At 42.2% G+C, this 26,221-nt stretch overlaps 1 protein-coding gene across 1 annotated transcript in view; it reads right to left on the reverse strand.

Moving 5' to 3' along the window:
- Nucleotides 1-26,221, reverse strand: part of LOC140227098 (uncharacterized) — a 274,166-nt gene that overhangs the window by 229,454 nt on the left and 18,491 nt on the right. The gene's annotated exons all lie outside the window — the stretch shown is intronic.

The raw sequence follows: 26,221 nt of genomic DNA on the forward strand, positions 1-26,221 counted from the left end.
TGCCGACGATTTGCCTATATAACATATTTGTGTATAAAAGTTAAAGAAAAACTCTCCAGTCTTGTGAACCCATCATAATCAGAAGACGAAACCACTTTACTGTCTGGGCGCGTACATTCTTTTAGCTCAAAAAAGTATTGTCTTCATCGGAACTTATCCTGAATGATCTCTCCAGAAACTTAATATAAACTCATGTTCTTCTATTTTTATTTCAAAATTGCATGTTATCCATTGAAAATGATTCCTTTGTCCATTGTTTGTTTACTTTTTCTTCTTCTTATTTGTCCTTTTCTTTCTTTTTTTTCCGTATACTTCGCGGTATATAATAATGTGCAAGCTATGTATACTTTTGCGGTTCATCCTATACATCTTTCACCTCTTATTCAGGATAGTTTTTTTTTTTCATATTATTATAATACATATAAAACATCTCGTATACGCTGACGCACTTTCTACATTAATGATCAATGTATCGCAATTGCATGTGTATTCTAGCATTTTTTCCTTCTTCTGTGTACTATAAAGATATATATTAGATCAGTGTGACGTAAATTGAATGTGCTGAAACTGCGTGTCTACACAGGCCAGAGTCTCAACGGTTGATAAGACTGCGGTTTTAGTAATTCAAATCATTAAGTTTACAATATTGAAAGATGTCATGAAAATTATGTTTAGAGAGAAAATGACCAGACAGAAATATTTTGTTGCGTATAGTAGGAAAGGTATATACTGCAATACTGCAATTTACGATTATCGACGAATTTAGGAAGAAATATTCAGTTGACTGATATTTTGATGAGACATCCGAGGTCATTGATGTGTCTGGCGAGAAGGACAGACAAAAATCTTTCATATTTTTGTTGTGGATGAAGTATAGTCCTAATTATAATCAATGTGAAATTATAATCAATGTGAAACATTATCGAAGCAAGTACGCGAGAAAATTATATCCGATTTATAGAAAACAATAATAAGATAGGAAGGAAAGAAAAGGTGTAGGCCCAATGAGGTTGGAGTTCCAACTGGTGTATAAACATTCAAACCGCTGTCAGTTTTCTTTTGATGTATAAAAGAATTCCACATACATGTGCATTTGTGACTTTGGTGATCGGGTTTCAAATAGGCGTTTTCACATCAGCCCGATGTTTCGAGATAGCGCGCTATTTTCTGACTTGGGAAATTTTCCCGATAGCGAAATAGCGCGCTATTTGATAATGTGAACATAAATTAACGCGCTAGTTGTATCGCTGTGATCGAGAAAATTTCTCGAGTCCAACTCGGGAAATTTCTGAAATAGCTGGATAGTAGCGCGCTATTTGATAGTATAGGCGTTTTCACATCAGCCCGATGTTTCGAGATAGCGCGCTATTTTCTGACTTGGGAAATTTTCCCGATAGCGAAATAGCGTGCCATTTGATAATGTGAACACAAATTAACGCGCTAGTTGTATCGCTCTGATCGAGAAAATTTCTCGAGTCCAACTCGGGAAATTTCTGAAATAGCTGGATAGTGTAGCGCGCTACTCGGATAATTAATGTGAAAACGACCTGAGAAATTAGCGCGATGAATCCCATCATTCCTGTTTGGAGGCTTTTTTTTTTTCAATCCATCCAATGAATTGGATTAAGGGAACAACTACAGATATACAAACATTGAAGAGTAATCTATTCCATGATTGGTAAATCAATCTTTAACAAAAATTTCAACAGCCCAACAAAATGAGCTGATATAAAAAAAAATGTGACCCATCAGGTCAAAAGTTAAGATTAAAAAGTAAGTCAAAACTTTATTAATCCATTGGATTGCACTCAAATATTAACCCACTTCTTCTTCAAGTGGCAAATCATGATGTACAATCTTATTCATACACTCTAAATTCAGTGTAACTTTGACTCTTATGATGTCGGGGATATTTTGGGAGTTCTTACAGCAATTATAAGCTGGCACCTATGGGTCTGACCCAAACAGATGTGTCATTGGCATTAAAACATACAGAAGACAGAGAAAAGGGTCATGAAATACAAGAGGAAAAGTCCTAGCCTGTCTTAGGCAGTGAAAAAAAAAAAAAAAAATCCCAAGAGGGTGGGTGGGACCGGGGTTCCCAGACCCTTCCTCCCCAAGTTTAGGGTTAAGACAGCAACGTTCACTCTCATCTATGTATACAAAAGTGAAGCCACATATCCAAAGATCTTATTGCTCTCTTGTCAAGAGATCTAGAATAAAAATTCACACTTTTGGAAATAGCTGGACATAACAAACATTTCAGAGCAATTTATGACATTATATATATAATAGTTAATCATACAGAAAATGTAAAGGGCCAATCAAACGACACCATGGTGTCCCTATTCACCCCAGTCTAACTGATTTTCTTTTTTTCTTTTTTTTTTTGCCCAAGAGAAGAAAAATGTGCTGTCACTAATTCCTGTTGAAATAATTATTTCAAATTTAAAGGTGTATTGAAAGACCTAATAGGCTAGATTCATGAACCTTTTATTAGCGAATTCATTAATCAATGGCCACAGGAGCAGAAAAGATTTGACCGCCCTGATTTTTTGACAACTTTTTATTTGGACCTCCTGTACCCTTTAAATTTTTTTTTTCACATCATATTGCAGGAGGACCACTTTCTGGACACTGCTGGACGGTCCTTCCATCCTGTGATAAAAATAAGAAAAAAATTCAAGCAAATTGGAAACATGCACATTCAAAAAACTTTTCTCGGTTTTGTCCCTATTCACCTCGCCGTCCCTTTTCACCCCGTTTCACGGTACATGTATGAAAAGGATGAATTCAATCGGTAAACTCAGAGGGATGTTTTCTGCAAAATAATAATAATAATAATAATAATAATAATAATAATAATAATAATAATAACAATAAGCACATGGAGAGATAATAAAACCAAACATCACAAATAGATCATCATCATAGAGGAGCCCAAAAGGGTTTTGTTATGTTTTTTTGTACGTCCAACCTGTATTTTTTTTTTTTTTTTTTTGGGGGGGGGGGTTATAGTGGCGTGATAACAATACAGTACATTTCAACTGAGCATTCAATTACGTTGGGCGAGTAATGAGATAAGGTATACTAGAGTAGGTTGGAAAACTATAAGTGCCCAAGATGAGGGCATTTTTTTTTTTTTATTTCTGCATAGCCGCTAAAACAAACACATACACACACACACACACACACACACACACACCAACAATTTCGAGGCGGGTCTGATCAGGTGAATGTGTGCCTTAGTAGGTCGCTTAGTATGAAAATGTATAAGCCAGGCGTGAGATTGATGGGAATTGAAGAGTAACATTCTAACCGCCAGATTCCCATGTGGGGGGACAGTCCATCACGAGAGTGAGGCCCCTTATGAGCCAACTAAAGTTACTTGTACAATGTAATTCAAATACATTGTACACTGTACACTCTAAGAAAAAAAGGTTCTCAAATGGTTCTCGTCGGCTCCAAAATGGTTCTCATCAGATGGTTCTCGCAAAATGGTTCCGATGAGCACCTATAAATGGTTCCCAATCGAAATGGTTCCGTTCGTCACCATTTGCTAGTATGCGATCCACTCCCCGAGTGTTATTTGTGGTACTCTTGCAGGTCAAACAATATCTTTAGGTCCACTTTCATTTTTCCCCTTTCTGTATATTCGAATGCCAGATGTAAGAATCACCAAAACTGTGGTATTGGTACAAAAATATTGTACGTGTTTCTACTGTTGTGATAATAAAAAGTACATAATTGTTTTTATCGTAGACTAATGACTTCTCTTGGCTGCGTGCCAACTGACAGCTGCCACCATCCAATTTTAGCGCTCGATCAGATATGCGTGCACGTGTAAACGCACACATACTAGTACTGCACTGTAGGATCTGGGACTATGTAACCGCCGCGGCACACGCCGCGGCTATGTAGCCCTGTGCTGCCTGCCTGCGCCTATGCAAACCTACCATCACAGCGGCAGGAGAGTTGTCAATGCAATACCATGCATATCATGCGCCGCATCGCAGCAGCACAGCAGACGGCTATACACTTTACACATGGTGGTGGTACACTGTAGGTCTATGCATCACCAGTATCACCCACAACGAACGCCACCCGGTAACGTTAGACGTACATTAATTTTGTCAAAGTGGACTTGAAACGTGTCACTGTCAATTCCATTTTCGCCATGGCACTCATCACAATTTTGGAGAATAGGTAAGATTTTTAGTTTTAATGTGGTTCTATCTCATTGGTACAAAATCAAGTTAGATTCATCACTCAGTTTTCGTTTTCAGTCAGTGATTAACCTAACGATTAGCTAGATCCTAATGTTAACGTTGATCGAAGCTGCTATCTTGTGTAATGTTTACCAGGTACAGTAGATCCAGATCTAACATGTTAGACCTAACACTTTACAATTAGAAATTTGGCATAGCAATGGCCCATGGGCTTGCCCGAACAGAAGCCATGCGGGGCCGGAGCATGGACATGGCTGTCATGTTTTTACAGCGACTGGGCCGGGCTAAGTTGATACTTAGCTAGGCCTGCATGTTACGTATAAAACACTAACTCCGAAACACAGCCCGAACGCCGAACGCAAAGATAACTGTGTACAAGAAGCGCCCCGGGGTAAGGTCTATAGGCCTACAGGTACATGCAATAAGGAAATTTATTCTATGAGTTATAACTGTCGGTGTTAACGTTAGAGCCAATAGAGGTCTGTTTACAGCCCAGTAGGCCTAACTGTCAGTGTTAGGTCAAAATCGATCTCTTCAGTATGTTTTCAGCTAGCTTGTTCTATAAGTAAGGAGTCGCGTCATGTAATACCATGTTCTGTTTATCGAATTATAGCAATGACTTTGTTTTATTAACGCGGTGTAGGTCTATTGTATCTTTCAATTCATATGTCAGGGAAGTGGACACACCAACATGCACAGAAACCAGGGAACAAGTAACTCCGGCCAGGACGATGAAGCAGAACGTACGTGTTTGGATCGCTGATGCGGTTAGGGAAAAAGGTAGACTCTACATTGATCAGAGAGGCAGCCCGTGACAGACCGTTGACAACATCGGCCAGAACTGTAGGATTAACACTAGCCAAGAATGAGCTGGGCGGCCACAAGAATTCATCGATCAGAATAAGAGGCGGGGTTGGCCCATTTACAGCATCAGCCAGAACCCTGGGCTAGTCGAGAATGAGCTGTGTGGCTAAGACGATACATCGATCAGAATGACAGCCCGTGATAGCCCAGTGACAGCATCAAACAGAACCCTGGGCTAGTCAAGAATGAGCTGGGTGACCAAAAGAATACATCGATCAGAATGACAATTTTAGCCCGATAGCCCGTTGACAGCATCGACCAGAAACCTACGCTAGCCAAGAATGAGCTGAGTCAAAGAAAAAACACTGATGCTGCCAGAGAAAACCTTTGAGAAATATGTACCGGTAGATAGGGTAGGTAAGTCCGTTTGCATTGACTTATAGTGTATTTCATAGCTGCTCTATCAGAATCTGCCGTCAACCAAATATTCATGTCAGGCGACTTTTTGTTGGTTTGTGTGATGGAGGGTCACATATGTTTTGTTATGATCCCAATACAGTATTTGCAACTTACAATGTACCAGTGATAATGTTTCACTATAATTTGCATTTAACAGCTTTGAATCAACTGTATGGGGGGGGGGGGGGGGTAGACGTAATGAGATCAGACCAGATGCCAATCTGAGAAGTGGAGTCATTCATAGTTCTAAACTTTAAAAGCACAAACGAAAAATGCTCTTTATACTTCTCCAGTCATTGTGTGGTCGATTTCTGCACACTCTTAAAGTTTGCACCTAGACTGGTAAAACTCCTTGCATTTATACCCATGCAGGAATTACGTATTGTGTAGAGAATTGAAGATTATGTAATTTATTTCAAGGCACTGATCCACCTCTTGTCACCAGTTCATATTGCTTTTACAGAAATAGAAAGTGTACATGTACGTGGTGGTGGTGTTTAAAAGACTGTTGGCAAATTTGGTGAACAAAATGACAAATGCTAACAACATATTATTGTCATAGGCAGGTTATAGGACAGCAAATTCAAACCTCAGCTTTAGGCCTGCATTAGTACTCTGAATTTGTTGCTCTGCTTTAAAAAAAAAAATGTGTAAATTTTTATTGATTCCCAATGTTATATATTTTAGATCATGGTTGAGGAATTTTGTTCATTCATGCTTGTGAAACTGTGTGGGTGTGGTATCCTAGCTCTTTTCCCCTTGGGATTCGTATTATCCTTCACATTATAAAACAATGTGTTCTTTTCTTTGTGTGTGTGTGTGTGTGTGTGTGTGTGTTTGTAGGACATGCTGTAAATTGTCAGAAGTCATGATTAACCTGAATTGATACTCTTCTTGTATTTGCAGTTGTATAGATGTGTCTATGGTGCTTTCAAATTGCAGAACAACGCCACAAAAAAAGTCACTCGTATACAAACAAAGATAAGTTAATTCAAGTACTCGACGTTATGAATGTGAAGAAGTGTAAAGCTTATCCTATCCCAAGTATCATACCAGCAATATAATGTATGTTTTCTGTGACAATACCAACGGTCCTGTTTAATGGAATTGTTTTCCTGCCCTTTGTAGTTGCTTTTAGGACAAATATGCTTTAAAAGAAAAAGACAACAACACCGAACAAACTAGCAAATATGTGGAAAAAGTTCCTCATACTACTTAAGTAATGTACTTGACTTCTGCCTATCTTAAGACTGACACAATTACTGTATCTCATCCATGCAGGAATTATTTCACAGAGAATTAGACATTTTGTTATGTATTTCAAAAGCCTGATGCACCTCTTGCTTTTTCATATCATCTGTACAGAGATGTGTGATGGTGTTTCAAGAACTGCTCGGTACACAAATGACAAATATTGTGGAAAAAAAAATTAGTGAACAAATGAAAATATTTTGTTGAGAATATTTGACAGATTATAACATGACAAATACAAACCTCACCTTTAGATTGTAAAAGTGAAGGTGAATAAATACATTTCTGCGAATTTGTGAAAGAGCAAATTTCTATGGTTTTCAGTTATTGAGTAATGTTTCATGAAAAAAAAAATGTTGGTGAATGTCATGTACATGTATTCATGCTTGTGAACTGTGTGTGCATGGTCGTGTTATCCTTGCTCTTTTTTTCCAGTGTCAATGATAATGTATGACATGCTAATGTATTGCTAATATACATGTTTTGAAAGTATGTTTCACTAATGAGATGAAATTCAGATGAATTCATTTCATTTCAAATGAGTTTGTGATGCACATTTTTAATGATGTAATGTACCTTAAAGAATTGTACCAGTGAAGCACCTTACCAGCACTGCATGTGAAACACACCAAAAATACACAGGCATCAATTCACATACTACATTCTAAGAAAAAAGAAAAAGGTTCTTCTGAGCACCATTAAATGGTTCTCAGCACTGTCACAATAGCGACACCTTTTTTGGAGCCTGTGAGAACCTTTTATAAATGGTGCCTGTCAGCACCTTTTAACACTGGTGCCCATTAGAACCTTTTCCAATGAAATGGTTCCCATGAGCACCTTTTGAAAAGAGTCAAAAAGGTGCCCATCTTTAGTCAAAAAGGTGCCCATGGGCACCTTTTAAATGGTACTCACGAGCACCATTTCATCGGGAAAAAGGATCTAATGGGCACCTTTTGCAAAAGGTGCCGACAAGCACCATTTTTAAAAGGTTCTCACGAGCACCTAAAAGGGTGTCGCTATTGTGACAGTGCTGAGAACCATTTAATGGTGCTCAAAAGAACCTTTTTTTCTAAGAGTGTTATACATGATGTACTGAGTAAGGCTAAATCGTTAGGTAATTATGTAGAAATGCACACCTACCGTTCGCTTCGCCGTTTGTCAATCAAATTTTGTGCAGCTATTGGAGATGCTAAATTGATCCATATCAGAGAGTTTTCATGGAATTAGAAAGCCGAAAAGGTAAGAAAAATGAGAAATCGGAGTTGAAAGTTACGTCGGAAAGTAGTGCACCGATTTCGCAGAGAACGATGTCAACTACTATAATCAATTCTGGTTGTCTCTAATTAGCCGCTTACTACAATATTGAACTTGACTCGTGCAATACGTGTAGCTCCTACTTTCTTTTTCATATTTTTTCTAGTTAGCTCACCTGCAGTGGCGTATCTGGGGGGGGGGAGGCAAGGGGGGCACGTGCCCTGGGCGCCACTCCTTGGGGGCGCAAAAAAACGAAAAAAAAAAACGAAGAAGAAGAAAAAAAAAGAAAAAAAGAAAAGAAGAAGAAGAAGAAGAAGAAGAAGAAAAAAAAACTCGCCCGGAAAGGGGGGGGGGGGGGGGGAGGAGGGAGAATGGTGTGGGCGGGGTAGAAAACCAAATCAAACACAAAACATGATGATGACGCGGACAAAATGACAATGTCTATTGTGTTCACACATGTCATTTTATATTTAGCAGGCAAAGTGTTTCACAGAGCAGCGGCTGCAATTTATTTCGTTCTGAAGCGATGGCCAATTGGATCAATAGAAGGCGCCAACGGTTTCGAACATGGGGGGGGGGGGGCGCACAAAAAAAAAATCAAACAAGTTAAGAACAAAACGTAATGATGACGCGGAAATATACAAATTTCTGCTCACTCTCTCTTACTACATTAGAGTATTTTTTCAAGTCCTCAGTTTGTTGGTATATAAATCGCTATCGATAAGGCCGTAACTACAGTATATCTTGATTAGAATTGTAAGATTTAATAAGCAAAAAAATGACAAGAATTCCATGTTTTGTAAGCTGAAATACAAAAACAATTTCGGCTCGCTCGCTGCGGTCGCTTGCCAAAATTTATCAAAAAAAAGAAAGAAAGAAAAAAGATTAGAACAAAACGTGACGATGACGCGGACAAAATGACAATTTCTTTTGTGTTCACACATGTTATTTACTCAGCAGGAAAAATGTTACACGGAGCAGTGGCTGCAATTTCATTCGTTCTGAAGCGATCGCCGATTGGATCAAAAGAGGACGCCAACGGCTTCGAACGGGGGGGGGGGGGGGGCGCAAATAAAATCAAACAAGATAAGAACAAAACGTAATGATGACGCGGAAATACACAAATTTCGGCTCACTTTCTCGTACTAATTTAGAGTATTGTTATCTATAAGGTCGTCACTATATCTTGATTAGAATGGTAAGATTCAATAAGCAAAAAATGATAAGAATTCCATGCTTTGTAAGCTGAAATACAAACAATTTCGGCTCGCTCGCCAAAGTTTATCCAAAAAAAAAGAAAAGAAAAGAAGATAAGAACAAAACGTGATGATGACGCGGAAATACAAATTTCGGCTCACTCGCTCGTACTAATTTAGAGTATTTTTTCAAGTCCTCAGTTTGTTGGTATAAATCGTTATCTATCAGTCAGTCACTATCTTGATCATAATACATGCAAATCAATAATACATTTTACAAGCTTGAAGACGAGTTACTGTATTTCTCTTTCCAGAAAAAAAAGTAAGATTTGATGGGCAAAAAAAGACAAGAATTCCATGTCTTGTAAGCTGAAATACAAACAATTTCGGCTCGCTCGCCAAAGTTTATCCAAAAAAAAAGAAAAAAAAAAAGATAAGAACAAAACGTGATGATGACGCGGAAATATACAAATTTCGGCTCACTCGCTCGTACTAATTTAGAGTATTGTTATCTATAAGGTCGTCACTATATCTTGATTAGAATTGTAAGATTTAATAAGCAAAAAATGATAAGAATTCCATGTTTTGTAAGCTGAAATACAAACAATTTCGGCTCGCTCGCTGCGCTCGCTCGCCAAAGTTTATCCAAAATAAAAAGAACAAAAAAATAAGAACAAAACGTGATGATGATGCGGAAATATACAAATTTCGGCTCACTCGCGCGTACTAATTTAGAGTATTTTTTTTCAAGTCCTCAGTTTGTTGGTACATATAAATCGTTATCTATCAGTCAGTCACTATCTTGATTATAATGCACGCAAATTCATAATACATTTTACAAGCTTGAAGACGAGTTACTGTATTTCTCTTTCCAGAAAAAAAGTAAGATTTGATGGGCAAAAAAAGACAAGAATTCCATGTCTTGTAAGCTGAAATACAAAAAAAAAAAAAAAAAAATCGGCTCGCTCGCTACAATTCATCAAAATTCATTACATTTAAATCACCCTCAAAAAGACCCCTTTTAAGTGCTTGAAAAAGTATATCATGTGGACTTTGTTTAAAGTCCCTGCCGGGATTGAGTTGGGGTTGAACACTTTTTCAGAAATTAGGGGAGCAATTTTCGCGCCTGCCCCGGGCGCCGTTTTCCCTAGATACGCCACTGCTCACCTGAGTTGAAGGCTCAAGTGAGCTACTTGTGATATTTCTTTGTTTTCATTGCCACTATCATGATTATCACTATTCAAATTATTGATACAGATTATTTAACCAGGATTTAGACATCGATCCTTTCTTTAAAAATTATGGCAATTATTGATTTTATCATGACAAAGTTGATAATATTATTATCAACTTTGTCATGATACAATCACATACATGTAATTTGAGTAGTGTTGAAAGGAATAGAATGAGGTTGAAGGAAAAGTGGAAGAATAAGGTTATGCTATTAGTAGGAGGGAGAGAGAAAGAGAGAGAAAAGAAGATGAGAAGGAAGTTGAATTCAAAGGGGATTTGTTTCTAGTAATCTACATAATTTATAGGCCTAATTTAATAAATTAAAGAGAATATTATTACAAAAAGTGTTATACAATCATGTATTGACATTGTGAACTTTTTAGTGCTCATTTTACCTAAAAAGAAACAGAATATTGAAATTAAAATGGTAATATGTTTTTAATTGATAAGTTCATCTTAGGGATATTAGAAAGTAATTGTTTTCATGATAGTATTTATTTTTCCATTTCATTTTTTTAATCATGTATATATACATGTACAAAAACTGCAACCCCAGTATTTGCTTTTGTTTTGTAGTAAAAATCCATTTGTTGTGCAATATTCATGATGGATAATTCCCATTTTTTTCATATATCTTTTACTGTTTTGTACACATATTATCCGTCCATCATTTAGTCAGCAAACAATGTTGACAGATACACAGTCACACGCAGGAGAAATTAACTAAAACGATAAAAAGCAGACGCATCAAGATCACTTTCTTTCTTCCACATTTTACTGTCGAGCCGACGTAGTAGAAGCGGCTGTATCACAGACTACAACAATCGATTATCATCGTTATATCGCTCTTCCACATAATCGATCATCCATCATGCTACACTGACACAGCTGCCGTCGATCGGCGTACTTTTGAGTCACAATTAGCTACTTTTCTTCTGTAATTGACAATGAAATTTCATGAAACCGTCAGATATGGTCCATCTTGACATTTCTGATAGCCACAAGAAGTTTTCATTGACAAATTAAGGAAGGAAATGGTAGGTGTGCATGGTGTGCATTTGTACATGATTACTAAACAGCTAGGACTTTCATCGCACAGCGGCAGGTACGAGAGTAGGAACACGAGACCGCCCGAGACCCTCGTACCGCTCGCTCGCGAGGCACTTGCACTTTAGACATCTGCTATACTACGTGATTAAAATCACGCAAGTATTGCAGTAGTATAGCTATAAGCCGCCCGACAGTCCATCTAAAGACACTGTATAGTACAGCTCTGTATTGTCACATTGTCGGGCATTGTCACATGCCGAAGCGGATATACTAGCGACCACTGAGCGAGTCGAGCAAATGTGAGGTACAGAAGCCGCGCAAGTACACTAGTTTTACGTGGACTCGCGCTGCAGCTGTGCGGTAAGCTATGTATGGTAGTGGTGTGTGTGTGATGATGAGTTCTTCTGCTCGCTAGTATAGCTGATACAGCTGCTGGGTAGTGTAATCCAATGGCATGTAAAGGTCGTAGAGGGAGGTAGACAGGTATTACAGTTCGAAATTTTGGCCGTTAAAATCATCCCGTCGCTGACCAGGGACACTCACCTAAAAACATTGAACTGCACATTACTTGAATATGAGACCATACTGAAGCCAATAATTTTCACATAACAATGGATATATAATGTACTCTTAAATGAATCCCAAAAGGACTGGAACAATCTTCCCTCTAGCATTCCCACTGATCAGTTAGTAGTCTTCCCCTTTAATGTAGTTTGAGCAGATTATATGATTTTAAGTGTTTCAGAGGGCAGTCTTTCTACAAAAGGGAAGTCACAAGCACACAATTTGTTTGGTAGACTCAGCGAAGTCATTTCTTGAGTTTGGCAGGCAAGTTGGGCCAATCTTGCAATGTATTGTGAGCGAATATCAAAAAATCATAACTGGTTTAAAAGTCCACGGTATTGCTTTATCTCCAGCTACGTACCCAGGCATGAGGCCATTTCACTGATGAATCACTAGCCACTCAAAGCTCACACACTCACTCACTACACTCTTACATGTACACTGTTGATCTAGCTGTGAGCTGTATTTGCATGTGTGAGGGTCATTAGTTTGTTCTTCGACCAGCTGAGGTGTTGTTTTTAGACAAGCTGCTGTGATTTCTAAATTGTAATATCACCTCTGAATTTCAGTTGTGAGTTTGTGCATATGCAGCCTGACTATGTTGTTGCTCACGAATAGAAGTAAAGCAGTGACATAGGAGTTGAGTCCCAAGTCACTGTGCATTGCAATGCAGTCTGAGCGACATGTGACAATGCGGACTGCTGCAGTGATGCAAGCCTAAAGATACAGACTACCGGTATAACAACAAATTATACCAGAAACACTTCCTGCGCCTTAGCAGAGACAAGTTGATATCATATTTCCGTAGCAAAGAGAAACATTGAGTCAACAAGATTACGTCTCTGTGACCTACAGCAGTATGTTGCAGTAAGGTACACTGTGCATGTCAGTGCAGTCTAATTGATGTACAACACTGCAGTTTCCTGCGGTGCCACTCAATAGACCAGAAGAATCAGTAGTGATTCTCTTATCTACGAGATACGACTGGCCGCCTGTCTCTCAAAGTATGCTATTCTTAAGGCTACACTGAAGAAACCCGAGAGCATATAAGCACAGAGAAACTAAAACAAAAACAGTCACTTACCGCACGCATTCGGCGTGCAGGAAACCGCGATTGAAACATCCTCAGTGTTGACGCAGAAGAGGGCCCTCCGACAGGAGCGACAGCCCGGTGCGAAGCGAGGCGAGGGGCGGTGGGCGGGAGCCTGAGACAGGCGGCCAGTTGTATCTCATAGATAAGAGAATCACTACTGATTCTTCTGATCTACATTCAATACAACTGGCCGCTTGTCTCTCAAAGTATGCTAGACCGGCACAGATGTGGGTGGCCGGCTGGCGAGGCCCGGAAGGAGGGTGTCTATGTTTTAGGGGTCGCCGTGAAGGCTCCACGCTAAAAGGAGCCTTCCGAGGCAGGAATATCCCTCAAATAGAAGGAAGAGAAGGTGTTAGAGGACCAGTAGGCTGCTGACTGGATGTCCTCGAGGGGGACGCCATCGAACAGTGCCCACGAGGTGTTGATGCCCCGAGTGTCGTGGGCGTGCGGCGTGGAATTGGTGAGGAGGGCCGATGGGCCAGCGGCTTTCATCGCCGCCACAATCCACTTGGAAATGGTGTCGTATAAGGCCGGGGTGAAGGGCTCTTTAGTAGTGATGAAGAGTTGATCGCCCTGCCGCTTGGATTTAGTTCGCGAACAGGGCACCAAATCTTGTCCTCAGGGATTGACAAATCCGCGAAAGGACGAAAGAGGATCTCCACTGGCCCCGACAACGCTGACTGGTTCTTGGCTATGAAGTTGGCGTGGGGGAGGAGGCGCACAGCGCCCCCTCCCAGCGGATGTGGCCGGGGGGCTGTAAATAGGGCGTTGGATGGTAGACTGTCTCTGTCCTGAGGCTATAGATAACAGAAAAAAAACAGACTTAATGGTAAGATCTCTGAGGGAAGCCTCAGCAAGTGGTTCGTAAGGTCTTTTTGAGAGAGCCTCGAGAACCTTCGGAAGACTCCACAAGGGAAGGTGTCTGTGCGAAGGAGATTGTTGGATGAAGGCCTTAGAGAGGCGTGTTAGCGTGGAAGAGTCTGAGACGGACGAGCCATCGGGAAAACCAGCGTGAATTGCCGCTATCGCTGATCTATAACCTCTGATTGTGGCAAGAGCGAGGCCTTTATCGAAAAGATGGATCAGGAAGTCCGCTATCTTTTCAAGGGGGGCAGAGTGGGGCTGGATACTGTGCTTGCGACACCAGTTGAAGAAACCTGCAAGCCGAGAGTTGTAAGTTTGGGCTGTGGAGAGTCTGTGAGAAGCTATCAGGGAGGCAGCGCACTCGGAGAGGCCTGCCCCCGTCCCTGCCTCCCTGATAAGGGCCATGCAGTCAGGCGCAGGCGGGGGAGGTGGGGGTGGAGGGCTCCCTAGATGGGCTGGGATAGGAGGTCTGGCCGAGGGGGTAGTGGGATTGGGAGTCCCACTAACAGGTTCCTCAGCTTCGGGAGCCAGACCCTCTTGGGCCACATCGGAGCAATGAGGACTAGGGTCGCATGATCCTCCCTGATTTTCTGGGGGACGAGAGGGAGGAGGGGGATTGGGGGAAAGGCGTACACGTGAAGGTGCGTTCAGAGAGAATGCGTCGAGGGCTGCAGCTGCCGGGTCCTGAATCCGCACACAGTATCGCGGAAGCCTGGCGTTCAGAGCTCTTGCAAAGAGGTTGATGTCAAATGGACCCAGGCAGTGGATAGAGAGAGTGGAACACATCGCTGTGGAGTGTCCACTTGGAGGGGCGATGTCGCCCGTGAGACAAGAAATCGGCAATGAGGTTCTGGTCGCCGGGAATGTATGAGGCAATTGGCAGGATTGCCTGTGCCCGGCACCATGCCCAGAGTTGAACAGTGAGAGTGTTCAGCTGCAGTGAGCGTGTACCCCCTGACCGCTGATATACGCGGCGACTGTGGTATTGTCTGTGCGAATGAGCACCGTGTTGCCTTGCACACACCGCTAGAAAGAGCAGAGCGTGAGGAGCACCGCTCTCATTTCCAGTAGATTGATGTGTTGCAAGGCAACATGAGGGGGCCACGAGCCATGGGCGGTCTGCCCAAGGCAGTGAGCCCCGCAGCATAGCAGGGAGGCGCATCCATCGTCAACGTGACAGATTGGGAAGCCGTGCAGGTGGGCTTGCCCTGTGAGAGGGAGGCAGGAGCACTCCACAATCGAACGAGGGCACGGGCATGTGGCATAACCTGGATGGGCTTCATCAGGGGGTTGTCGTACGGGGAGTAGCGTCACAGTAGGTGGAATTGCAGAGGATGCATGTGCATCCTGCAATCGGGAAGGATGTCCACGAGGCTGGCTAGCAGGCCCAGCAGGCGCAGCCACAGCCTGGCTGGGGTGCTGCACCTGGCACTGAGCACGAGCGGTGCTCAAAATAGTATCGATGCACTGCAGAGTCGGACGAGCCAGACCCCAGAGGATGTCGGTAACAGCGCCGAGGAAGGTAGGGCATTGAGTGGGGGTGAGTTGGGATTTTTCCCAGTTCACCAGCCAGCCAAGGTGCTGAACAGTCTCGAGGAGGAAGTGCAGCTGGCAATTGAAGAGCTGTGGTGAGGCAGCCACTAGCAGCCAATTGTCAAGATAGGCATAAACGCGTAGCCCGTGCTCCCAGAGGAAGCCGATGACGGTAGAGACTGGGCGCATGAACAGCTGCAGGGAGGACTTGAGACCAAACGGCGACGCTTTGTACCAATAGGTTTTGCCCCCCGACGCGAAGCCTAGTAGGTTTCGCGATCGCGGAGCAATGGGGACGTGAAGATACGCGTTCTTGAGGTCAATCGACACGGTCCAGTCTCCAGGGCAGAAGAGGGGCAGTATCGACACGAGGGTCTCCATACGGAAGAATGAGTATCATGCAGTGGTCTCCCAAATGCTTGGGGACAAGGAAGATAGGAGAGAGGGACAGGCGCGGGTGGTCTGGGGTCTCCTTGATCGCTCCCTTCTCGATCAGGGAAGAGACTTCACTGTTGAGAACCTGGCATTCCACTGGCTTCAGGGGAGGAGAGGGGAGATGGAGGACCCCTTCAGGAAGGTCCTGAACAAGGTCAACAGAATAGCCATTCCAGACAACAGACAGCATGAAGGGGTCCTCTGTGATCTCTCGCCAGGTGGGGGCGAAGGCTGATAAGCGTCCGCCCACGGGTCCCGCCCAGCCAAGCATTCGGGGCTGCGTATTATAATCCGCCACATTGCTTAGTGGCGGGGCGGGGACTGGAGTGGGAGGATCCACGCCAGCGGTTCCTGCCTCAGGAGGAGTGGCGCCGCTGCCCGGAGGAGGCATCCATTTTCAAACCACGATCTCTTTGCAAAGGCGGGGTGCAAACTGTCCAAGAAGAGCTGTGGTCCTTCAAAGGGGACGGCTCTGGTCAGTTGGGTGCTGTGGCGCTCGGAGAAACTGAGAGTGCCCAAGGTCAGGTTGCAGCGGCGACGCATCGTATAGAGGGCTGCACATGTCGACTGCTGCCACAGGAGTTCGGACAACATAATCAGAAGGGAGGTAAGGAGAGACTGGACACTTGGGGGAAGAGGTGGAGGAGGGCCTGGGGCGCAGGGTCTGCGCTTCCTGGCCCACAGGAGCGGTGGCTCCGGCTCGCAGCTCTCTGTGGACTCCGGGAGAGTGGAGTTGTCCGTGGGGGGGGGGGGGGGTCGAGGCCAGCCCACTGGGGGAACCAGGCTAGCAGCGGGGTGGGCCTCGGGGAGTGCAGACGGGGGGCCTGTTGCGGCAGGCTGTGGGCGAGTGCCCAGGCGATCAAAAATAGGACGGCGCCGGTGAGGGGGAGGCTAGGGTTCCCACAGAAATTTGAAAACAGAATTCCATGACTTTTCCATGACTAAATTGATGCTTTCTATGACTTCCTTTCTGGCACGGTTTCCAAAATCAGACACGTTATGATGGCCTCCACCTCCCCTCACAGCCATCCATTCCACCCACTATCTTACTCATGACATGTACATCTATTATCATTAGTATATGTCCCGGGAGTTATGTAGAATTTGGGATGTCACAAAACTGGGAAAAATGGAAATCATGAACACCAATTATAATAGCAGAGCATGATCACAGAGTATGAGAGTTGCGAGACACAACAAACTGGAAAGCTGCCATAGCCAAGAGGTAAATGCAATTCCGTGACTTTTCCATGACTTTTCACAAATTTTCCAAATTCCCTGACTTTTCCACGACCACAAATTTTTCCAGGATTTTCCAGGATTTTCCATGACTGTGGGAACCCTGGGAGGCACTGCTGGCGTGCGATCCGGCACCACGCGGCGCAGCGCAAGGGGGTACCCTCCTGTGTGCTTTCCCTGGAAGAGGGCGCGGAGGGTAGCCACGGTCTAGAGGGCTCATCGGGTTCGGTGTCCGAAGCTGAGAGCTGCTTGGGCAGGGCAGTCGAGGGGAGCGCATCGGGTCGCGGCGGGGAAAACGGGCCCATGGGTTCCACGGGGACGGAGGGCAGCGGGGGAGCTCTGGCAGCGAGCCAGGCTTCTCTAGCCGACCACGCGGACTGCGGCCACCTCGCGCACGGTGCTGCGGGTAACGTGGGTGAAGGTCGCCCTCCGGAAGGGGGCGACAGTGACTGTGACAGTGACTGTAGGGCAGAACAACGGGAAGCACTGTGATACTTACCACCCTGTAGGGGGAAGTAATTCATGGTGACAAGCAACAAAAATGCATACGAGAGAACAGGTAATGCATGACAAAAGTCTGAGGTTGCGATCCCGAAAAACGGCATTATAATACAGAGTTATGATGGAATAATCCAACCATAAGGTCGTAAATTTTTTTTACAAGTTTTACTCCTGTAACAAATTTGAAAGGGGGAAGGGCGGGGCTCATTAAGAGCGTGGAGGGTAATATATAGTAAGGCCGGTTGCGGGGGAAGGTATCCGAAAATTCCTAAGATGAACCAGTTAACCAGGCAAAAATTTTTTGCGGCAAGAAGGCAGTGCAAGGGAATTGAGACCCACACGGCGCACCATACCGATGTGACGAGCCATAGGGTTTGAATGGAAAACTACAGAGACCCGATCGGTTCGTAACATAAATTACGTTTAGGCCAAAAAAAAAAAATTGTTGCATTGGCGACCCTAAAAATTCCGCCGACCCCATGTTTTTTTATTATTTTTTTTGCTATCGATATCAAATATCTTGTTGATTGCGATCGCGATCGCACAAACCCGGAAGTGGAAACGGCTCTGGGGTTATCGGATGTACGAGGGAGAGATCTAGCATTCAGACTGCGATGTATTGTGCACAGTTTTGCCATAGGTTTCTTGTGTGGAGAACTTACACGAATCTGTATATGTGGGACTGTAATAGAGATCGCCGTGTGCGATGAAAAGATCGTACATATGGGTCAATTTGCATCTATCTTATCTAAGTCAAAATAGTAAAATATGAAGTGAAAACATTTAGGATAGGGATTTCAACATCTTTAAATTCTGTGAAGGGGTATAATTCCAGTAATATCGGCCTCATAAATGATTTGTAGAATAGATGAACACAGCACATTCGGTTCAGCAGTTGTAACTGTTTACTGAGCTGAGCAGGTAGCAGGTAGCAAAAAAAAAAAAAAAAAAAAAAAAAATCCGCCCGACCGACCCTATTTGAAAATCTCATGTTACACCAATGCAACAATTTTTTTTTTGGCCTTACTGTTAATAAGGTACCAAGGAAGGCGGCTGGAAATTTTAGTCTAGAAACTAATAATAAGTCTACTGGGAGGACTGAGCGAGATAAATTAAGGTTGAATTACTGTGAGCACACTCGTATCCTAGGCTGTCCTGCCCGGACGGGAAACCAGGGCGGAGGCCGTGGTTTCTCTGTACGTAATGTAATTTACTGCCGAGAAATTCTAGTAAGGCAGGTAAATAACTAGCCTGCTAAAAACAGTGGGTTATTTAGGCTTCCAAAAAAAAAAGGATGGGTCTGACCTTTGTGCTGCCGAAACTGGTGGTAGTCCAGTCAGGGAAAGGAGTCAGAAGGAGGTAGCAAGGTGCAAGAAGCAATGTGAACCACAGAGCGACTAGCGAGGCATGTCAGTACTCAGTGGGTCACGAGCGGTAAAAGAGGATGTTTCAATGGCAAAGTTGATAGGCACATCTTCACCCCCTAATTGAAAACATTCGGCAGCACAAAGGTCAGTATGTACACTTACCCAAAAGTTGATAGGCACAACTTCACCCCCTAATACACATATATGTCAAGTTTCATTTGGATAACTCAAAAGGTTTTTTAGTTACGCTGTCCACAAAATTCATTACGGACGGATGGAAGGACAGACGGACGGACAGAAGGACGGACAACCAAAAACATTAATGCCTCCGGCACCACTTCGTGGCGGAGGCATAAAAAAAAAAGCATTTAATTTTCAAACTTCTGTTGTAAAGCATTCATACCATGCAGTTGTGATCCTTATAGTGAGGCAGTCCTCACGAATAAAAAAAAAAAAATATGTTGTTGGTACCTCCAATGAACTAGTTTCACCAAAAACAAACTTTCAAATCACCAAATAAGCTCGTAAATTTTGGTAGAAAAAGTGTGAATCTGCATGGTGAATATGCTAATGAGCAAGTCTTGGCAGAGAGTCAGAGTCACCGAGGCACAACTCTTCCCAGCTGTGTTCTGCTCGTTATCCGTACGCTCCGTAGTTACCCAGATGCATGAAGAAGTCGATGGCTACTAATATTTGACATTGTTTTTACGTACTGTGCGTGTGTGTGTGTGTGTGTGCATGTATTGTGTATTGTATATTCGCACAGTACACGTGTGGACGGTACTACTAGATCTATGGTTAGATACCCCGGTTTTCCCTTCGCACTTTTCCAGTCTATCACAGCGCAGCTGCTAACTAGCCCTGTCGCCGCTCATGCAGTTTAGCTAGCTATTTATGTTCTAGTACGTACAGATTGTAGGTAGAAACGGTTCTACACTACAGTAGGCACTAACGTTAGAGGGGCGACCGCATTCAGCATCGTCTGGTCGGGCTAGTACTAGTAGTCTATCTTATATCGTGCCAATGTGTCAAGCAGTAGTTTTGCTCGAATGGTGCAGAAAATTGCCCAGGAAAATCGTTTTTTCCGTCCCAGACCCACAAAAGTATCGTGAAAGGTGCGCTGTACGGCTGAGAAATCTCGGTACAACGAAGCCGAACATAGAAAACTTAGGGCCTACAAGAATTCTCAATATCGTGTTGTGACCTACCTGTGCATGGACCATTTGAGAAGCAATGTTTCTATGTGGACACTCGACAGGCAGGCTGTGGCCCTCGGTTATTAACCAAGAAAACTCCTGAAGCCAGATGCAATCCCGACCATATTTGCTCACGAGTTATAAAACACAAACACCTCGAGCATCGACTTTGAAGAGAACCGAGGACAGGAAGCATAGAGAGGTAAGGAAAGTGACTAGCTGTGTTTCATTTATGGTGGGGCTGCAGCCGGGGTTGGACTGCAGTACAGTGCCACTGCGAGCTAGCTGCTGCCAGTGCCGACTGGACATGCAAGGCAAAGGGGAGCAAAATCATATCCCTGCGCCCCCCCGTGTTTACCCTGCCCGGCAGACGTCATATTTTTTCGAGGAAAGGTGATATCTGAGTACTCACAGAAATATCGAGATACAAACAATGTTTTCTTTGAAGAATTCGACTCTCTAATGCACAGGTTATATTCCATTTGAACGCCAAACTCAGCTAGACGGAGTACTGTGTACATTTAGTATGGTAAGAATTCGCGCGCGGGAGTGGATTGTACGCAAAGTAGTATGCAACATGGACAGAAGCTAGAAAAGGACCGTGCCTATTTGATGTCAAGTACATGGTATATTTGATTTTAATATTTATATAAATTTATGTTTACAATATCAATTTTTCATGAATTATATATAACTAAGCTTGAAATATTTTGTTTAATATAATAAAATCACTTACTTTCACATTTTATGATAAAATTACAACTGATCATTGGAACACTTAAATTGGTTTTTAGAGGCACGGCTGTCAACTTGGTGAGTAGGGCATAAATGACGCAGCATCTTTTTGCAGGCTCTTACATGATCGCTTGCAGGAATTATTTTTCAAAAATCGCGTAAGGAGACAGTTTTTCATTTCCACGCATATAAACTGGTGAAAGGTTACATTTTTTACTCTTCTTAATTATCAGTACAGTGAAAATCTCAGGACTGCCTCCCTTTAAAATAAATCAGAACCATCGCAGCCCTATCTTCCTTGTCTTCAAGACTCTGGCTGCTGCACCAGCACAGCTTCTCGCTCAAAACAGTACAAGGTCTAGATATGTTACTCACGATATTTTTTGGCATGTAACGAAGGAAATATTTTCTCTTTTGTCAGAACAATTTCCACTCCCCAAAAATATAGTTCATAAAAAGTTATAATTGGCAGAGGTTCACAGACAAAACATATTGTAAATCTATACACAGTGCCCACCATGTGTGTGTGTTGTATCAGAGGTCATTCCCGAGTTTTGGCAGAATTTTGAGGGGCGTTCCCAAGAGCAGTTTTTCTTTCTCAATATCTCATTCCTCACTCAAAATCATGCGAAATGAGTGAAAATCAAAGTCAGTGAGGAAATTACATAGGATGATATCTTTGACAAGATATGACATGTTTTTTGATTTTGCTGCTTTACTTGACTTCCTTTTTTTTTTTTTAACAGCCGGCGTAATTCCAAATCCTTAGCTAATTCTAATAGTATCGATCAGTTTAAAATATCACATTTTAACCCATTGAGGACGGGCTGATTTTGCTACAACACGCATTTCCCATAGACACTTGCCCAAGCATACTCGAGACTCGTCTTCAACAGATTAATCTTGGGTGATAAGTGTCATTATCGAAGGTTTGTAGTAGTGATTACACAAAATTCCTATGATCCACAAATTTTGAAATCGTAACAAGATATGGGACAGACAGATAGATGTACTTCTGTCTGGCTGTATGTCCATCCATCTGTGTCTCTGTCCATGGATAGAGAATAAGATGGACGTACAGCCAGACAGAGGGACAACCCCAGTTTATGCCTCTGGCACCTCAAAGGTTGAAGTGTAAAGTCTCTCAATATGTGTGTCAGCAGGCAAACCAGGGTGTATGTGAGTGTTTTTCCTTTACTACTTGTAAAAGTGGAAATTTTCATGGTGTGGAAATTTTTTGCACATTTCGCGCAACCAGAAACTAGCGCAAGAATAAACTTACATTGCTGTACATGAATATTTTTGCTTTCCATATGTTCCAGAAGTTGATGTCTTGATTCTGCAGAATTAAAAACACATGAAACTCTTTCACCTGGCTGAGCATGAAAAATTAGTTGCACAAAAATATCCACTTTTACAGTATTTATTTCAAATATTATCTTTACTACTTTTTTTTTTGTAGTATAAAGAAGAAACTGCATTTGGAATGAGCCAATATCATGTCCAGTGTTAATTCATACAAAATGTACATCATGGAGTTAAAGTCCACAACTTCCTATGCAAACTGTACTCAAAGAGGATTTGACTTCATCAAAAACTTGATAAGTTCTCTCAGAGTGCAGATCTCCACCAATGAAGCAGCTTATTTTCACCCACTACTGAATTGTCATTATGAATAAACTTTTCCTGCAAGTTTCATGTATCCAAATCCGTCCACAACTTTTTGAGTTATTTCTTAAACACACAAACAAACAAACACCAATGAAAACATAACCTTCCCTGGCAGAGGTTACTAGTTTGTTCACCTGCGTAACAACAGAACAACAGAAAAGGAACATCTACACTGTAAGTTTATGTGGATTACGCTAACATAAGACAATACATCTGTCAGTTCTGAATGTGAATACCAATTTCAGAAAGTCCTGTTACTTTTCTGTGCCACAACATCTTAAAGCCTGCTTAAATAATCTTAAAGAACACTCACAACAACCAAGTCTTCTTGGCCCCAGATGTTTCAAGGAAAGGAAAATCGATTCTCATGGCAAATGCCACCCTCAATTGAATATTAATGGAAACAGCCTGTTCACAATAGTTTGTTGAGGGGTATAATGTGATGTTAAATTAATGTTTTGTCCTAACATGTATTAAAACTGAATAAGACAAAAACTAGAAATGTTGCTATGGCGACTGGTATGCCTCCGCCATAATGCATAACTCTCCCAATAGGTGTATAGTACAATGTCTTCACAATGTGTGATGACAGTTTCACATAACGGGGAAAATACTGAAATGACAGGTTTGTCAGAAATGTCTTGAATATTTCCACTTTCCTTGAAGTAGGTTTGCTATAATTGTCTAAGAGTGCAGGTACATGTATTTGGGGAATTGAGGATTTTTACTTGACTTTTGTGAACGACCCTTTTATAAGTTTATACACTGAGGAATTTTCAAAGTATGAAGAAAAAGTGTAATTACAGTATATATACTTTTTTTTTTTGCACTTTAGCATGGCCTTTGACCCTTAACCTTTGACTTTTGACCTTCTGGTAGGAAATTTCACAGAGAATCTCCATTAGGTAATACATACAAGTTAAAAAAAATCCTGCAAGCATTGCAAATAGTATATGAGGGAAATAGTGAAATTTTGAGGAGTTGACCTTGACCTTTGACCCCTGACTATTGACCCATGACCCCTAAATTCCCTAGATAATCCCTGCCAGTCAGAACATACGTATGTACCACGTTCAATGAAGATACATTGAATCATTTGCGAGAAAAGTGAAATTGTAACATTTTCACCTGACCTTTGACCTTATGACATGAAACTCTCTGGAGAATCTTTGCACAGTAGTACATGTCTACACTACGTTTCACGAAAATACTTTCAGGCATTGCATAGATATGGGGGAAATAGCAACATTTTTAGCATTTGACTTTGACCTTTTGACCTTTGACCTCTTGTTAATTTCACTAAAAAACTACTCAACTAATTGCCCCATCATACGTCATCCTTGGACCAAGTTTGGTGAAAGCTTCTTCATCCAGTTTTGAGTTATCACATAAGCAGATAAATTTTAGGATTTGACCTTGATCTTTGACCTTTGTCCAATTTCACTAAAAAACTAATCAAGTAATTATCCCATCATACATCATCCTCAGACAAAGTTTGGTGAAATTTCCCCAATCCAGTTTTGAGTTATTGCATAACAGATACAATTTCATGATCAGACCTTGACCTTTGACCTTTGGCCTTCAGCCCATTTCACCCAAAATTTAATCAAGTAATTGCCCCATCATAAGCCGCATTTACACCTACAGCGCGATTTTTAAAATCGCGATATTTTGGTTCCACCGTTTACACCTGCGCAAAAGCATGCGAAGTTTGAGCTTCACGAAACATCGCGATTTTTTGGTTGGTAGTGCGTATGTGTAATTTACCTGTCTTCAACACGGTAGACGAGTGGAAGCGCATGCTATTCGTATTCACTGCAGTGCATGCAGTCTAATTTGCTCACATCTAGCTAGCTGGTTGGAACATTGAGCCAGGGCTTTTTATCAGTCCAATGCACACATAAATTTGAGTTTAAACTTACGATAAAACTATATAGCTTGCTATATTAGATCACATATGTAACAGGTGTGTAAAACTTCAGCTTAGTATGGGAAAGTTGATGAAAGTAGCATTCAGGAGGATCATTAAATTTCGCCAATATGACGAAAGTGAGAAGTAGGCTCGTTTTTTTTTAGTGGTATTTCATCAGGCGACAGCAAGAACTCACCATTGTTTTACCGACACTGAATTGTTACAATCCTGTATTCCACAAAGTCAACATATACCGAGAGCAGTATGGGCACTCCCAAAATCAACGCATTTCTGGGAGAACATTATTTCGTTAAGTCATTATGGGGTGATGATACGTGGTTGGAGAACTTCAGGTTTGTTTAGTTTTCATGTACAATATAGTTTCATCAGGGAGTTTCATCACGAGCCGAGGACCGGCCGTTTACCTGTACAGCATGTACCCTGTACTCTGGCCAGCGGCCAACGTACTCTCTACATATTCCAAAGAGGGATCGGGAGCGCACGTAAACTACCGGTGGAATCCAATACCGAAGGTCACATGATGAAAAATAGTGATATTTCTGCAGCTTGGGTTTACACTCGCTAAACTTCGCCTCAAACATCGTGATGTTTCAAAAAATCGTACTCCGGCTGGCGATTTTTCTGGCGATGTTTCAGGGCGTTTGGGTGTAGTTGCTTAGCAACTTGCACCCAAATGTTGTGATTTTAGAAAAATCGTGATTTTTCCACGCAAGTGTAAATGGGCCTGTACTTTATACTTGGACCAAGTTTGGTAAAATTCCAGTCAATATTACTCAAGTTATCGCATAAATGAATGCGGACGTACGTACGTACGGACAACCCGAAAATATAATGCCCCTGGCACCACTTCGTGGCGGAGGCATAAAAAAAGGCATTCTGTTGCAATACACAACATCCTACTGTGATGTCTGCCACTCCCACCATTAATCACCACTTATACAAACTGCCTTGACAAAAGCATTTCCAGGGAGAAACTTGTGACAAACTGCACAATGCGCAAGTGTGTGTGTGTGTGTGTGTGTGTATGTGTGATGGGTGTATGCCAACACATGTATGCAGCCATGCCTTCCTGGGAACACAAGCGCTGTTGCAATGTAGTTTGCACTGGAGCATGGCTGCATACATGAAAAACTCACAATTCTGACAAGTTGAAGAGCATGTTTGTCTATCAATCATGCTGAATGCTTTCAAAGAAAGATCTAATCATTCTGACACAATGAGAAATTGTGTCGCAAGGTTATTAGTTTATTTCATATTGCTTCAATGTGTTTGCTAGTGATATGAAATGTGCTAATTATCTGCAGATATTTGCCTGTATCTCATATTATGACCACTCATCTTAATAGGTAAGGAGACTCACAAAAAAAGTCTATAGGAAGGTCCAGAAGAAAACTAGACTCGGAATTTGTCAACACTGACAAATTAGGTGATCCGATCTATTGGGAAATCAATGATTTGAGTCCTGATCCAAATAGGCATGACCATACAGGTTTCATCTGTGTTGAGGGGACATTGGCCATGTGATGTTTGGAGTCTCACTTAGCTAAGGGAGTCAGACCTGCCATCTTTGGTACCGAATTCCGTATGCAATAACGAAGATACAGAATGAAGTAT

This window comes from Diadema setosum, chromosome 4, assembly GCF_964275005.1.
Source record: "Diadema setosum chromosome 4, eeDiaSeto1, whole genome shotgun sequence".
Taxonomy (NCBI): domain Eukaryota; kingdom Metazoa; phylum Echinodermata; class Echinoidea; order Diadematoida; family Diadematidae; genus Diadema; species Diadema setosum.